We start from the raw sequence: 14382 nt of genomic DNA on the forward strand, positions 1-14382 counted from the left end.
TGAACTAGTAGCCCAGCCTTAACTAGTAACCTGGCCTTCACCAGTAGCCTTAACTAGTACCCTGGCCTTCACTCGTAGCCTTGCCTCAACTAGTACCCTTCACTAGTACCCTCGCATTAACTAGTAGTCTTAACTAGTACCTGGCCTTCTCAGTCCTCATAAGTCCTACCCTGGCCTTAACCAGCTGCCTTAACTGGTACCCTGGTCTTAACTAGTAGTATTCACTTGTACCCTTGAATCCACTGGTAGCCTAAACTAGTCGTCTTGCCTTAAGTAGTAGCCTTCACTTGTGCCTTGCCTTAACTAGTATCCTTATCTAGTACCTTTGCCTTAACTAGTACTCTTAACTAGTACAGCGGCCAGAACGAGTAGCCTGAACTAGTAGCCTTGTCTGAATTAGTACCCTGAACTAGTAGCCTTGCTTTAAGTAATCGTCTTAACGTCTGCCCTTGCCTTCCTAGTATCCTAAACTAGTAGCCAAGCCTTAACTACTACCCCTAACTAGTAGCCTTGTCTTAACTAGTACCCTTGCCTTAACCAGCTGCCTTAAGTAGTACCCCGGCCTTAACTAGAAGTATCAACTTGTAAACTTGCATCCAATAGTAACCTTAACTACTACTCTTGCCTTAAGTAGTGGCCTGAACTAGTACTCGTGCCTTAGCTAGTACTCTGAACTAGTACAGTGCCCCTAACTAGTATCCTGAACTAGTAGCCTTCTCTAAACTAGTACCCTTAACTAGTAGCCTTGCCTTCACTAGTACCCTGGCCTTCTCCACTAGCCTTAACTAAGACCCTGGCCTTCACTGGTAGCCTTAAATAGTACCCTTAACTAGTACCCTCGCATTCACTAGTAGTCTGAACTAGTACCCTGGCCGTATCAGTACCCAGAACTACTACCCTTGCCGTAACCAGTTTCCTTGAGTAGTACCCTGGCCTTAACTAGTAGTATTCACTTGTATTTTTGCATCAACTAGTAGCCTTAACTAGTACTCTTGCCTTAAGTAGTGGCCTGAACTAGTACTCGTGCCTTAGCTAGTACTCTTAACTAGTACAGTGCCCCTAACTAGTATCCTGAACTAGTAGCCTTCTCTAAACTAGTACCCTCAACTAGTTGCCTTACCTTCACTAGTACCCTGGCCTTCTCCAGTAGCCTTAACTAAGACCCTGGCCTTCACTAGTAGCCTTGCCTCAACTAGTACCCTTAACTAGTACCCTCGCATTTAGTCTGAACTAGTACCCTGGCCGTATCAGTACCCAGAACTACTACCCTTGCCGTAACCAGTTGCCTTAACTAGTACCCTGGCCCTAACTAGTAGTATTCACTTGTAATCTTGCATCAACTAGTAGCCTTAACTAGTACTCCTGCCTTAAGCAGTGGCCTTTATTTCTACCTTGCCTTAACTAGCAGCCTTAACTAGCACACGTGCCTTTACTAGTACTCTTAACTAGTACAGTGCCCCTAACTAGTCTCCTGAACTGGTAGCCTTGTCCTAACTAGTACCCTTAACTAGGAGCCTTGCCTTAAGGAATAGTCTTAATGGCTACCCTTGCCTCAACAAGTACCCTTAACTAGTACCCTTGCATTAACTAGTAGTCTTAACTAGTACCCTGGCCTTATCAGTACCCATAACGACTACCCTTGCCTTAACCAGTTGCCTTACCTAGCAACCTGGACTTAGCCAGTAGTATTAACATGTACCCTTGCATCGACTAGTAGACTTAACTAGGACTCTTGCCTGAAGTAGTGGCCTTAACACGTTCCTTGCCTTCCTAGTAGCCTTAACTAGTACTCTGAACTAGTACAGTGGCCCTAACTAGTATTCGGAACTAGAAGCCTTGTGGTAACTAGTACCCTTAACTAGTCGCCTTGCCTTAAGGAACAGTCTTAACGTCTACCCTTGCCTTACTAGTCCTCTTAACTAGTAGCAAAACCTTAACTAGCACACTGAAGTAGTAGCCTTGCATGGACTAGTAGCCCAGCCTTAACTAGTACCCTGGCCGTCACTAGTACCCTTGCCTCCACTAGTACCCTGGCATTAACTAGTGGTCTTAACTAGTACCCTTGCCTCCACTAGTACCCTGGCATTAACTAGTAGTCTTAACTAGTACCCTGGCCTTATCGCTACCCATAACTACTACCCTTGCCTTGACCAGTTGCCTTAACTAGTACCCTGGCCTTAATGAGTAGTATGAACTTGTACCCTTGCATCAACTAGTAGCCTAAACTAATACGCTTGCCTGAAGTCGTAGCCTTCACTTGTACCTTGCCTTCCTAGTAGCCTTAACTAGTACCCGTCCATGAACTAGTACTCTTAACTAGTACAGTGGCCCTAACTAGTAGCCTGAACTAGTCCCCTTGCCTGAGGTAGTCCCTTTTCCAAACTAGTACCCTTCTTGCGTACCCCTATGGAGTAGGGTATGGTACAGTAGGGTGTCCTAAGGTAGGGTAGCACACGGTAGAACAGAGAAAACAGAATCCAATAGAATAGAAGAGGATAAGTCAGGATAGCTTAGTTTCGTGTAGGGTATGGTAGAGTAGCATCGGATGGGATAGAGAAAAGAGAAAACGAGAATCCAATACAACAGAATCGAAAAGAAGAGACTAGATGAGGAAAGACTAGGGCGGGATAGGGTTCTGTAGAATAGAAGAGCGTAGAATGGTGTGGAATGGAGTCAAATGCAGTCAAACTGAGATGAATAGACTAGAAAAGAGTTGAATAGAGCGGAATAGCACCGAATAGGGACATATAGGGCTGAGTCGAGCCCAATCGAGCCCAATCAAGTCAAATCGACCAGATTCGAGCTGAATGGAGCCGAATGGAGCTGGAATGAGCCAAATAGAGACCAAGAAAATGAGCCAAGCTAGATCGAGCCAAATCGCACCTAATCGCATCCTATTGCATCGAATCTCGTCGAAGTCCATGCAATCCCACCAAAACCCATCGGATCTCATGAAATCTCACCGAATCCCGTCCAATTGTGTCCAATCGGGTCGAATCGAATGCAATCGAATTCAATAGAACAGCTTAGAGTAGTGTAGGTTAGGCTGGGATTCAATAGGGTAGGGCACAGAGGAATAGACTAGAGAAGCGTAGAGTAGAAGAGAATACAAAGAGTAGAATGGAGTAGAGTGGAGTAGAGTAGACTAGTCAGAGTCGAGTAGTGCAGAATAGAGATGAATAGATCCCATTCGAGCTGAATCGAGTCGAATGGAGAGGACATGAGACAAATCTCAATGAATCGAATAGATTAGAGTAGGGTGGGGGAGAAGAGAAGAGAATAGTGTAGAATGGAGTCGAACAGAGTGGAATGGTGTGGAATGGAGTCGAATGGAGCCAAATAGAGACGAATAAAGTAGAAAAGAGTTGAATAGAGCTGAACAGGGCCGGATAAGTTTGGATCGAGCCTAATGATGCTGAATCGAGCAGAATCGAGCCAAATTGACCCGATTCAAGCCAAAGAGAGCTAAATCAAGCCAAATTCAAGCCTAATCCCATGGAATCGCCTTGAAAGGCATTGAATCGAATGGAATAGATTAGAGTAGAGGAGGGTAGAGTAGGAGGGGTTAGACTAGAACAGAACAGAACACAAGAGAAAGAATCGAATAGAATGAAGTAGAGACGAGTACAGTAGAATAGAGTCCAATAGAGTTGAATAGAGCCAAAGAGAGCTGAATGCAGCCGAACCCACCAAATTCGAGGTGAATCGAGAAGAATCATGTCGAATCGCGTTGAAAAGTGTCGAATCCAATCCACTAGTTTAGTGTAGGGCAGGTAAGATGAGGGGAGGGGAGGGTAGAAAAGAATAGATTAGACTAGACCAGAAAGAATAGAGAAGAGTAGACTAGAGTCAAATAGAGTCAAATCCTGCCGAAAAGAGCCGAATAGAGAGGAAAAGGGCCAAGTCCAGCCGAATCGAGTTGAATTCGCACAAAAAGGAGCTGATTTGAGCCGATATGACCTGAATCAGGTCGAATCCCGTTCAAGTCTGTTGAATAGAATAGAACAGATTACAGTAGACTAAGTTAGAGTAGGGTAGGATAGACCAAAATGCAGTAGAACAGAACAGGATAGAAGAGAACTGAAAGAATAGAATAGGGTCGAGTAGTGCAGAGTCTAGAAGAATAGAGTTGAATATTGCCGACTAGAGCAAAATAGAGCCCAAAAGACCCAACGTGATAGAAATCAAGATGAATGGCGCCGAATCCCGCGGAATCATGCTGGATCTCGTCGAATCCCGTTGAATTGCATTGAATCCCATCCATTCAAGTCCAATCCAATCGAATCGATTAGAATAGACTAGAGAAGGGTAGAGTACAAGACAATAGACTAGAGAAGAATACAGTCGGATGGAGTAGAATGGTGTAGAATGGAGTTGAAAAGAGATAATAGAGTTGAGTAGACTCATAGAGCCATATAGAGTTGAGTAGAGCCTATTCAAGCTGAATAGAGCTGACCAGGGCGAAATGGAGCCGATTACAACTGAATCGAACCGATTGGAGCCCAAGAGGGATGAATGGAGTACAACGGAGCCGACTGGAGCCGAATCGCATCGAAATGCGTGGAATCGAATCCAGTGGAATAGATTAGAGTAGGGTTGGTTAAAATAGAGTAGAAGAGAATTGAACACAGTAAAAGAGAATAAAAAGAATACAAGAGAATCGAGTCCAAAAGGTTAGAGGAGAGCACAATAGTGTAGAGTAGAACAGAGTCGAATAGAGTCGAATCGAGACAAATGGAGAAGAAACAAGGCAAATCGCGTTGAATCCCCTCGAACCAATTCCAGTCAATTAGGGTAGGGTAGAGTAAAACAGTGTTGAGTGGAGTAGAATGCTGTGCAACACAATCGAATGGAGTCGAAAAGGGGAGAAAAGAGCCGAATAGAGCCGAATAGTGCTGAAGAGGGCCAAAGAGGGCCGAATCGAGCCGAATTGAGCCTAATCCAGCTGAATCGACACTCTTCGAGCCAAGTGGAGCCGAATGGACATGAATCGAACCAATTCGACCTGAATCGTGTCCAAATTCATGGAATCGAATTGAACAGATTAGAGTAGGGGAGGTTCGGGTATGGCAGGGTGGAATAGAGTAGAGTAGCATAGAATAAAACAGAAGAGAATAGAAGAGAACAGAACAGTACAGAACGAATACAGAAAACAGTAGGCTAGAGTAGCGTAGAGGGAAACAGAGTAGAGAAGAATAGATTCGAACAGAGCTAAATAGAGCCAAACTGAGCCGAATCGTGTCCAAATGGGTTGAATCCAATCCAATCAAATGGATTAGAATAGATTAGAGTTGGGTAGCATAGGGTAGGGTAGAATAGAGTAGAATAGAACAGAACAGAATAGGAAGAATAAAGAAAATAGAGAAGAGTAGACTAGAGTACGATAGAGTAGGCTAGTGTAGAATAGGGTAGACGCGCGAATGGAGTCGAAATGAGAGGAATCACGTCTAATCGATTCGAGTAAATTAGAGTGGTGTAGGATAGAGTAGAGCAGAATAGTGTAGAATGGTGTGGAATAAATAGAATGGAGTAGAATGGAGTCAAATAGAGACAAAAAGAGTAGAGAAGAGTCGAATAGAGCAGAATAGGGCCGAAAGAGGCGGAATTGAGCAGAATCGAAGCAATTCAAGCCAAACGAACCGAATAGAGCCAAATGGAATCGAATCGAGCTGATTCAAGCTTAGTCACGTCGAGTCCCGTTCAATGCATCCAATCCAATCCAAACGTATAGATTAGAGAAGCGGAGAGGAGGGTGGAATAGAATAGAGTAGACTAGAATAGAAGAGATTAGAACAGAATAGAAGGAATAGAATAGAGTAGAAAAGAGTAGGGTCGAATAGACTCGAATAGAGTCGATTAGAGACGAAGAGGCCCAATAGAGACGAATAGAGAAAACAGAGCTGAATGGAGCCAAATAGAGACGTAAAGGAGCCATATAGAGCCGATTCGCACCTAATCGAGCTGAATCAAGCAGAATCACGCCGACTGTCACTGAATAGCGTCGAATCACATCGAATCACGTCGAATCGCATCAAATCACATCGTTTTGTGTCGGACCGGGTCGAATCGCTTCGGATCGCATCGGATTGCATCGAATGTCGTCGAATCACGACGAATCACGTCCCATCACGTCAAATAACTTCGAATTGCGTCCAATCTCCCAGAATTCTGCTGAATCACGTCGAATCGTATGGAATCTCGTCTAATCTCTTTGAATCCCGTCAAATGCCTTCGGACCTTGTCGAATCCCGTCGAATCCTGTCCAATAGCATGGAAGTGAACCGAATTGAATCAAATAGATTCAAGTAGGGTGGGTTTGGGTGGGGTGCAGTAGGCTTGGGTAGGGTAGGATAGAACAGAGTCCAACAGAATAGGAGAGAACAGAACAGAAGAGAAAGAATCCAGCAGAATAGAATAGAGTAGAAAAGAGTCAGATAGTGCAGAACATAGCCGAATTGAGGCGAATGGAGACAAAACAAGATGAATCGCGTTGAATCGCTTCGAATCGGGTCCAATCGAATCCATTGGAACAGATTAGGGTAGGGAAGGGTAGACGAGAATAGAGGAGAATAGTGCAGAATGGTGTGGAATGGATTAGAACGGAGCCGACTAGAGACGAATAGAGTAGAAAAGAGTCGAATAGAGCATAGTTGGGCCGAATAGGGCCAAAGAAGGCCTAATCGAGCAGAATCCAGCAGAATCGATGCCATTGGAGCTGAATGGAGCAAAGTGGAGCCCAAACGAACCGACTCGAAGCGAATTGATCTGATTCAAGCCTAATCGGGTCGAATGGCGTGAAAATGCGATGACTCGAACAGAATCAAAGATTAGAGAAGGGGAGGGGAGCGGCTGGGAGGGTAGAACAGAATAGAATAGAACAGTACATAATGGAAGGAACAGAAGATAGCACAGTACGGTAGAGCAGAGTAAAGTAGAGAAGAGTAGAGTCGAATAGAGTGGAATAGTGCAGAATAGAGCTGAATAGAGCCAATTCTAGCCGAATCGAGCCCCATGGAAACAAAACGTGATGAATCGCGTCGAATAGCGTCCAATCGAATCCATTAGAATAGATTAGAGTAGGGTAGGGTAGAACAGAATAGAGTAGAATCGAGTCGAATGGAGTTGCATAGAGAAAACTAGAGTAGAAAAGAGTCGAATCGAGCCGAATAAGGCTGAACCAAGTCGAATTGAGTTGAAACAAGCTGAATCGAAGCGATTCAAGCCAAATCGAGCTGAATCGAGCTGATGGTGCCGAATGAGCCGATTCAAGCATCATCGCGTCCAATCCCATTGAAATGCTTTGAATCGAATCCAATTGAATAGATTCGAAAAGGTTAGGGTAGGGTGGTTTTGGATAGGGTAGACTAGGGTAGACGAAAGCAGACTAGAGTAGAGTAGACCAGAGAAGTCTAGAGTAGTAGCCTAGACCAGACAGCTGGACTAGCCAGACTAGTGGTATAGATCAGTAGGCTAGACAACTAGCCTTGAAGAGTACCCTTGCCCTGACAAGTCCCCTAAATTCTGAATCTGAACTACTCCCCTTGCCTTAACTAGTATCCTGAACTAGGAGCCTTGTCTGAACTACTCCCCTTAACTAGTAGCCTTGCCTTAAGTAATAGTCTTAATGTCTACCCTTGCCTTACTAGTACCCTGAACTAGTAGCCCTGCCTTAACTAGTAACCTGGCCTTCACCAGTAGCCTTAACTAGTACCCTGGCCTTCACTCGTAGCCTTGCCTCAACTAGTACCCTTCACTAGTACCCTCGCATTAACTAGTAGTCTTAAGTAGTACCTGGCCTTCTCAGTCCCCATAAGTCCTACCCTGGCCTTAACCAGCTGCCTTAACTGGTACCCTGGTCTTAACTAGTAGTATTCACTTGTACCCTTGAATCCACTGGTAGCCTAAACTAGTCGTCTTGCCTTAAGTAGTAGCCTTCACTTGTGCCTTGCCTTAACTAGTATCCTTATCTAGTACCTTTGCCTTAACTAGTACTCTTAACTAGTACAGCAGCCAGAACGAGTAGCCTGAACTAGTAGCCTTGTCTGAATTAGTACCCTGAACTAGTAGCCTTGCTTTAAGTAATCGTCTTAACGTCTGCCCTTGCCTTCCTAGTATCCTAAACTAGTAGCCAAGCCTTAACTACTACCCCTAACTAGTAGCCTTGTCTTAACTAGTACCCTTGCCTTAACCAGTTGCCTTAAGTAGTACCCCGGCCTTAACTAGAAGTATCAACTTGTAAACTTGCATCCAATAGTAACCTTAACTACTACTCTTGCCTTAAGTAGTGGCCTGAACTAGTACTCGTGCCTTAGCTAGTACTCTGAACTAGTACAGTACCTCTAACTAGTATCCTGAACTAGTAGCCTTCTCTAAACTAGTACCCTTAACTAGTAGCCTTGCCTTCACTAGTACCCTGGCCTTCTCCAGTAGCCTTAACTAAGACCCTGGCCTTCACTGGTAGCCTTAAATAGTACCCTTAACTAGTACCCTCGCATTCACTAGTAGTCTGAACTAGTACCCTGGCCGTATCAGTACCCAGAACTACTACCCTTGCCGTAACCAGTTTCCTTAAGTAGTACCCTGGCCTTAACTAGTAGTATTCACTTGTATTTTTGCATCAACTAGTAGCCTTAACTAGTACTCTTGCCTTAAGTAGTGGCCTGAACTAGTACTCGTGCCTTAGCTAGTACTCTTAACTAGTACAGTGCCCCTAACTAGTATCCTGAACTAGTAGCCTTCTCTAAACTAGTACCCTCAACTAGTTGCCTTACCTTCACTAGTACCCTGGCCTTCTCCAGTAGCCTTAACTAAGACCCTGGCCTTCACTAGTAGCCTTGCCTCAACTAGTACCCTTATCTAGTACCCTCGCATTTAGTCTGAACTAGTACCCTGGCCGTATCAGTACCCAGAACTACTACCCTTGCCGTAACCAGTTGCCTTAACTAGTACCCTGGCCCTAACTAGTAGTATTCACTTGTAATCTTGCATCAACTAGTAGCCTTAACTAGTACTCCTGCCTTAAGCAGTGGCCTTTATTTCTACCTTGCCTTAACTAGCAGCCTTAACTAGCACACGTGCCTTTACTAGTACTCTTAACTAGTACAGTGCCCCTAACTAGTCTCCTGAACTGGTAGCCTTGTCCTAACTAGTACCCTTAACTAGGAGCCTTGCCTTAAGGAATAGTCTTAATGGCTACCCTTGCCTCAACAAGTACCCTTAACTAGTACCCTTGCATTAACTAGTATTCTTAACTAGTACCCTGGCCTTATCAGTACCCATAACTACTACCCTTGCCTTAACCAGTTGCCTTACCTAGCAACCTGGACTTAGCCAGTAGTATTAACATGTACCCTTGCATCGACTAGTAGACTTAACTAGGACTCTTGCCTGAAGTAGTGGCCTTAACAGTTCCTTGCCTTCCTAGTAGCCTTAACTAGTACTCTGAACTAGTACAGTGGCCCTAACTAGTATTCTGAACTAGAAGCCTTGTGGTAACTAGTACCCTTAACTAGTCGCCTTGCCTTAAGGAACAGTCTTAACGTCTACCCTTCCCTTACTAGTCCTCTTAACTAGTAGCAAAACCTTAACTAGCACACTGAAGTAGTAGCCTTGCATGGACTAGTAGCCCAGCCTTAACTAGTACCCTGGCCGTCACTAGTACCCTTGCCTCCACTAGTACCCTGGCATTAACTAGTGGTCTTAACTAGTACCCTTGCCTCCACTAGTACCCTGGCATTAACTAGTAGTCTTAACTAGTACCCTGGCCTTATCGCTACCCATAACTACTACCCTTGCCTTGACCAGTTGCCTTAACTAGTACCCTGGCCTTAATGAGTAGTATGAACTTGTACCCTTGCATCAACTAGTAGCCTAAACTAATACGCTTGCCTGAAGTCGTAGCCTTCACTTGTACCTTGCCTTCCTAGTAGCCTTAACTAGTACCCGTCCATGAACTAGTACTCTTAACTAGTACAGTGGCCCTAACTAGTAGCCTGAACTAGTCCCCTTGCCTGAGGTAGTCCCTTTTCCAAACTAGTACCCTTCTTGAGTACCCCTATGGAGTAGGGTATGGTACAGTAGGGTGTCCTAAGGTAGGGTAGCACACGGTAGAACAGAGAAAACAGAATCCAATAGAATAGAAGAGGATAAGTCAGGATAGCTTAGTTTCGTGTAGGGTATGGTAGAGTAGCATCGGATGGGATAGAGAAAAGAGAAAACGAGAATCCAATACAACAGAATTGAAAAGAAGAGACTAGATGAGGAAAGACTAGGGCGGGATAGGGTTCTGTAGAATAGAAGAGCGTAGAATGGTGTGGAATGGAGTCAAATGCAGTCAAACCGAGATGAATAGACTAGAAAAGAGTTGAATAGAGCGGAATAGCACCGAATAGGGACATATAGGGCTGAGTCGAGCCCAATCGAGCCCAATCGAGCCCAATCAAGTCAAATCGACCAGATTCGAGCTGAATGGAGCCGAATGGAGCTGGAATGAGCCAAATAGAGACCAAGAAAATGAGCCAAGCTAGATCGAGCCAAATCGCACCTAATCGCATCCTATTGCATCGAATCTCGTCGAAGTCCATGCAATCCCACCAAAACCCATCGGATCTCATGAAATCTCACCGAATCCCGTCCAATTGTGTCCAATCGGGTCGAATCGAATGCAATCGAATTCAATAGAACAGCTTAGAGTAGTGTAGGTTAGGCTGGGATTCAATAGGGTAGGGCACAGAGGAATAGACTAGAGAAGCGTAGAGTAGAAGAGAATACAAAGAGTAGAATGGAGTAGAGTGGAGTAGAGTAGACTAGTCAGAGTCGAGTAGTGCAGAATAGAGATGAATAGATCCCATTCGAGCTGAATCGAGTCGAATGGAGAGGACATGAGACAAATCTCAATGAATCGAATAGATTAGAGTAGGGTGGGGGAGAAGAGAAGAGAATAGTGTAGAATGGAGTCGAACAGAGTGGAATGGTGTGGAATGGAGTCGAATGGAGCCAAATAGAGACGAATAAAGTAGAAAAGAGTTGAATAGAGCTGAACAGGGCCGGATAAGTTTGGATCGAGCCTAATGATGCTGAATCGAGCAGAATCGAGCCAAATTGACCCGATTCAAGCCAAAGAGAGCTAAATCAAGCCAAATTCAAGCCTAATCCCATGGAATCGCCTTGAAAGGCATTGAATCGAATGGAATAGATTAGAGTAGAGGAGGGTAGAGTAGGAGGGGTTAGACTAGAACAGAACAGAACACAAGAGAAAGAATCGAATCGAATGAAGTAGAGACGAGTACAGTAGAATAGAGTCCAATAGAGTTGAATAGAGCCAAACAGAGCTGAATGCAGCTGAATCCACCAAATTCGAGGTGAATCGAGAAGAATCATGTCGAATCGCGTTGAAAAGTGTCGAATCCAATCCACTAGTTTAGTGTAGGGCAGGTAAGATGAGGGGAGGGGAGGGTAGAAAAGAATAGATTAGAATAGACCAGAAAGAATAGAGAAGAGTAGACTAGAGTCAAATCGAGTCAAATCCTGCCGAAAAGAGCCGAATAGAGAGGAAAAGGGCCAAGTCCAGCCGAATCGAGTTGAATTCGCACAAAAAGGAGCTGATTCGAGCCGATATGACCTGAATCAGGTCGAATCCCGTTCAAGTCTGTTGAATAGAATAGAACAGATTACAGTAGACTAAGTTAGAGTAGGGTAGGATAGACCAAAATGCAGTAGAACAGAACAGGATAGAAGAGAACTGAAAGAATAGAATAGGGTCGAGTAGTGCAGAGTCTAGAAGAATAGAGTTGAATATTGCCGACTAGAGCAAAATAGAGCCCAAAAGACCCAACGTGATAGAAATCAAGATGAATGGCGCCGAATCCCGCGGAATCATGCTGGATCTCGTCGAATCCCGTTGAATTGCATTGAATCCCATCCATTCAAGTCCAATCCAATCGAATCGAGAGAAGGGTAGAGTACAAGACAATAGACTAGAGAAGAATACAGTCGGATGGAGTAGAATGGTGTAGAATGGAGTTGAAAAGAGATAATAGAGTTGAGTAGACTCATAGAGCCATATAGAGTTGAGTAGAGCCTATTCAAGCTGAATAGAGCTGACCAGGGCGAAATGGAGCCGATTAGAACTGAATCGAACCGATTGGAGCCCAAGAGGGATGAATGGAGTACAACGGAGCCGACTGGAGCCGAATCGCATCGAAATGCGTGGAATCGAATCCAGTGGAATAGATTAGAGTAGGGTTGGTTAAAATAGAGTAGAAGAGAATTGAACACAGTAAAAGAGAATAAAAAGAATACAAGAGAATCGAGTCCAAAAGGTTAGAGCAGAGCAGAATAGTGTAGAGTAGAACAGAGTCGAATAGAGTCGAATCGAGCCAAATGGAGAAGAAACAAGGCAAATCGCGTTGAATCCCCTCGAACCAATTCCAGTCAATTAGGGTAGGGTAGAGTAAAACAGTGTTGAGTGGAGTAGAATGCTGTGCAACACAATCGAATGGAGTCGAAAAGGGGAGAAAAGAGCCGAATAGAGCCGAATAGTGCTGAAGAGGGCCGAAGAGGGCCGAATCGAGCCGAATTGAGCCTAATCCAGCTGAATCGACACTCTTCGAGCCAAGTGGAGCCGAATGGACATGAATCGAACCAATTCGACCTGAATCGTGTCCAAATTCATGGAATCGAATTGAACAGATTAGAGTAGGGGAGGTTCGGGTATGGCAGGGTGGAATAGAGTAGAGTAGCATAGAATAAAACAGAAGAGAATAGAAGAGAACAGAACAGTACAGAACGAATACAGAAAACAGTAGGCTAGAGTAGCGTAGAGGGAAACAGAGTAGAGAAGAATAGATTCGAACAGAGCTAAATAGAGCCAAACTGAGCCGAATCGTGTCCAAATGGGTTGAATCCAATCCAATCAAATGGATTAGAATAGATTAGAGTTGGGTAGCATAGGGTAGGGTAGAATAGAGTAGAACAGAGTAGAATAGAACAGAACAGAATAGGAAGAATAAAGAAAATAGAGAAGAGTAGACTAGAGTACGATAGAGTAGGCTAGTGTAGAATAGGGTAGACGCGAATACAGCTGAATAGAGCCGAATGGAGTCGAAATGAGAGGAATCACGTCTAATCGATTCGAGTAAATTAGAGTGGTGTAGGATAGAGTAGAGCAGAATAGTGTAGAATGGTGTGGAATAAATAGAATGGAGTCAAATAGAGACAAAAAGAGTAGAGAAGAGTCGAATAGAGCAGAATAGGGCCGAAAGAGGCGGAATTGAGCAGAATCGAAGCAATTCAAGCCAAACGAACCGAATAGAGCCAAATGGAATCGAATCGAGCTGATTCAAGCTTAGTCACGTCGAGTCCCGTTCAATGCATCCAATCCAATCCAAACGTATAGATTAGAGAAGCGGAGAGGAGGGTGGAATAGAATAGAGTAGACTAGAATAGAAGAGATTAGAACAGAATAGAAGGAATAGAATAGAGTAGAAAAGAGTAGGGTCGAATAGACTCGAATAGAGTCGATTAGAGACGAAGAGGCCCAATAGAGACGAATAGAGAAAACAGAGCTGAATGGAGCCGAATAGAGACGTAAAGGAGCCATATAGAGCCGATTCGCACCTAATCGAGCTGAATCAAGCAGAATCACGCCGACTGTCACTGAATAGCGTCGAATCACATCGAATCACGTCGAATCGCATCAAATCACATGGTTTTGTGTCGGACCGGGTCGAATCGCTTCGGATCGCATCGGATTGCATCGAATGTCGTCGAATCACGACGAATCACGTCCCATCACGTCAAATAACTTCGAATTGCGTCCAATCTCCCAGAATTCTGCTGAATCACGTCGAATCGTATGGAATCTCGTCTAATCTCTTTGAATCCCGTCAAATGCCTTCGGACCTTGTCGAATCCCGTCGAATCCTGTCCAATGGCGTCGAAGTGAATCGAATTGAATCAAATCGATTCAAGTAGGGTGGGTTTGGGTGGGGTGCAGTAGGCTTGGGTAGGGTAGGATAGAACAGAGTCCAACAGAATAGGAGAGAACAGAACAGAAGAGAAAGAATCCAGCAGAATAGAATAGAGTAGAAAAGAGTCAGATAGTGCAGAACATAGCCGAATTGAGGCGAATGGAGACAAAACAAGATGAATCGCGTTGAATCGCTTCGAATCGGGTCCAATCGAATCCATTGGAATAGATTAGGGTAGGGAAGGGTAGACGAGAATAGAGGAGAATAGTCAGAATGGTGTGGAATGGATTAGAACGGAGCCGACTAGAGACGAATCGAGTAGAAAAGAGTCGAATAGAGCATAGTTGGGCCGAACAGGGCCAAAGAAGGCCTAATCGAGCAGAATCCAGCAGAATCGATGCCACTGGAGCTG

Source organism: Elephas maximus, chromosome 13, assembly GCF_024166365.1.
Source record: "Elephas maximus indicus isolate mEleMax1 chromosome 13, mEleMax1 primary haplotype, whole genome shotgun sequence".
Classification (NCBI taxonomy): Eukaryota; Metazoa; Chordata; class Mammalia; order Proboscidea; family Elephantidae; genus Elephas; species Elephas maximus.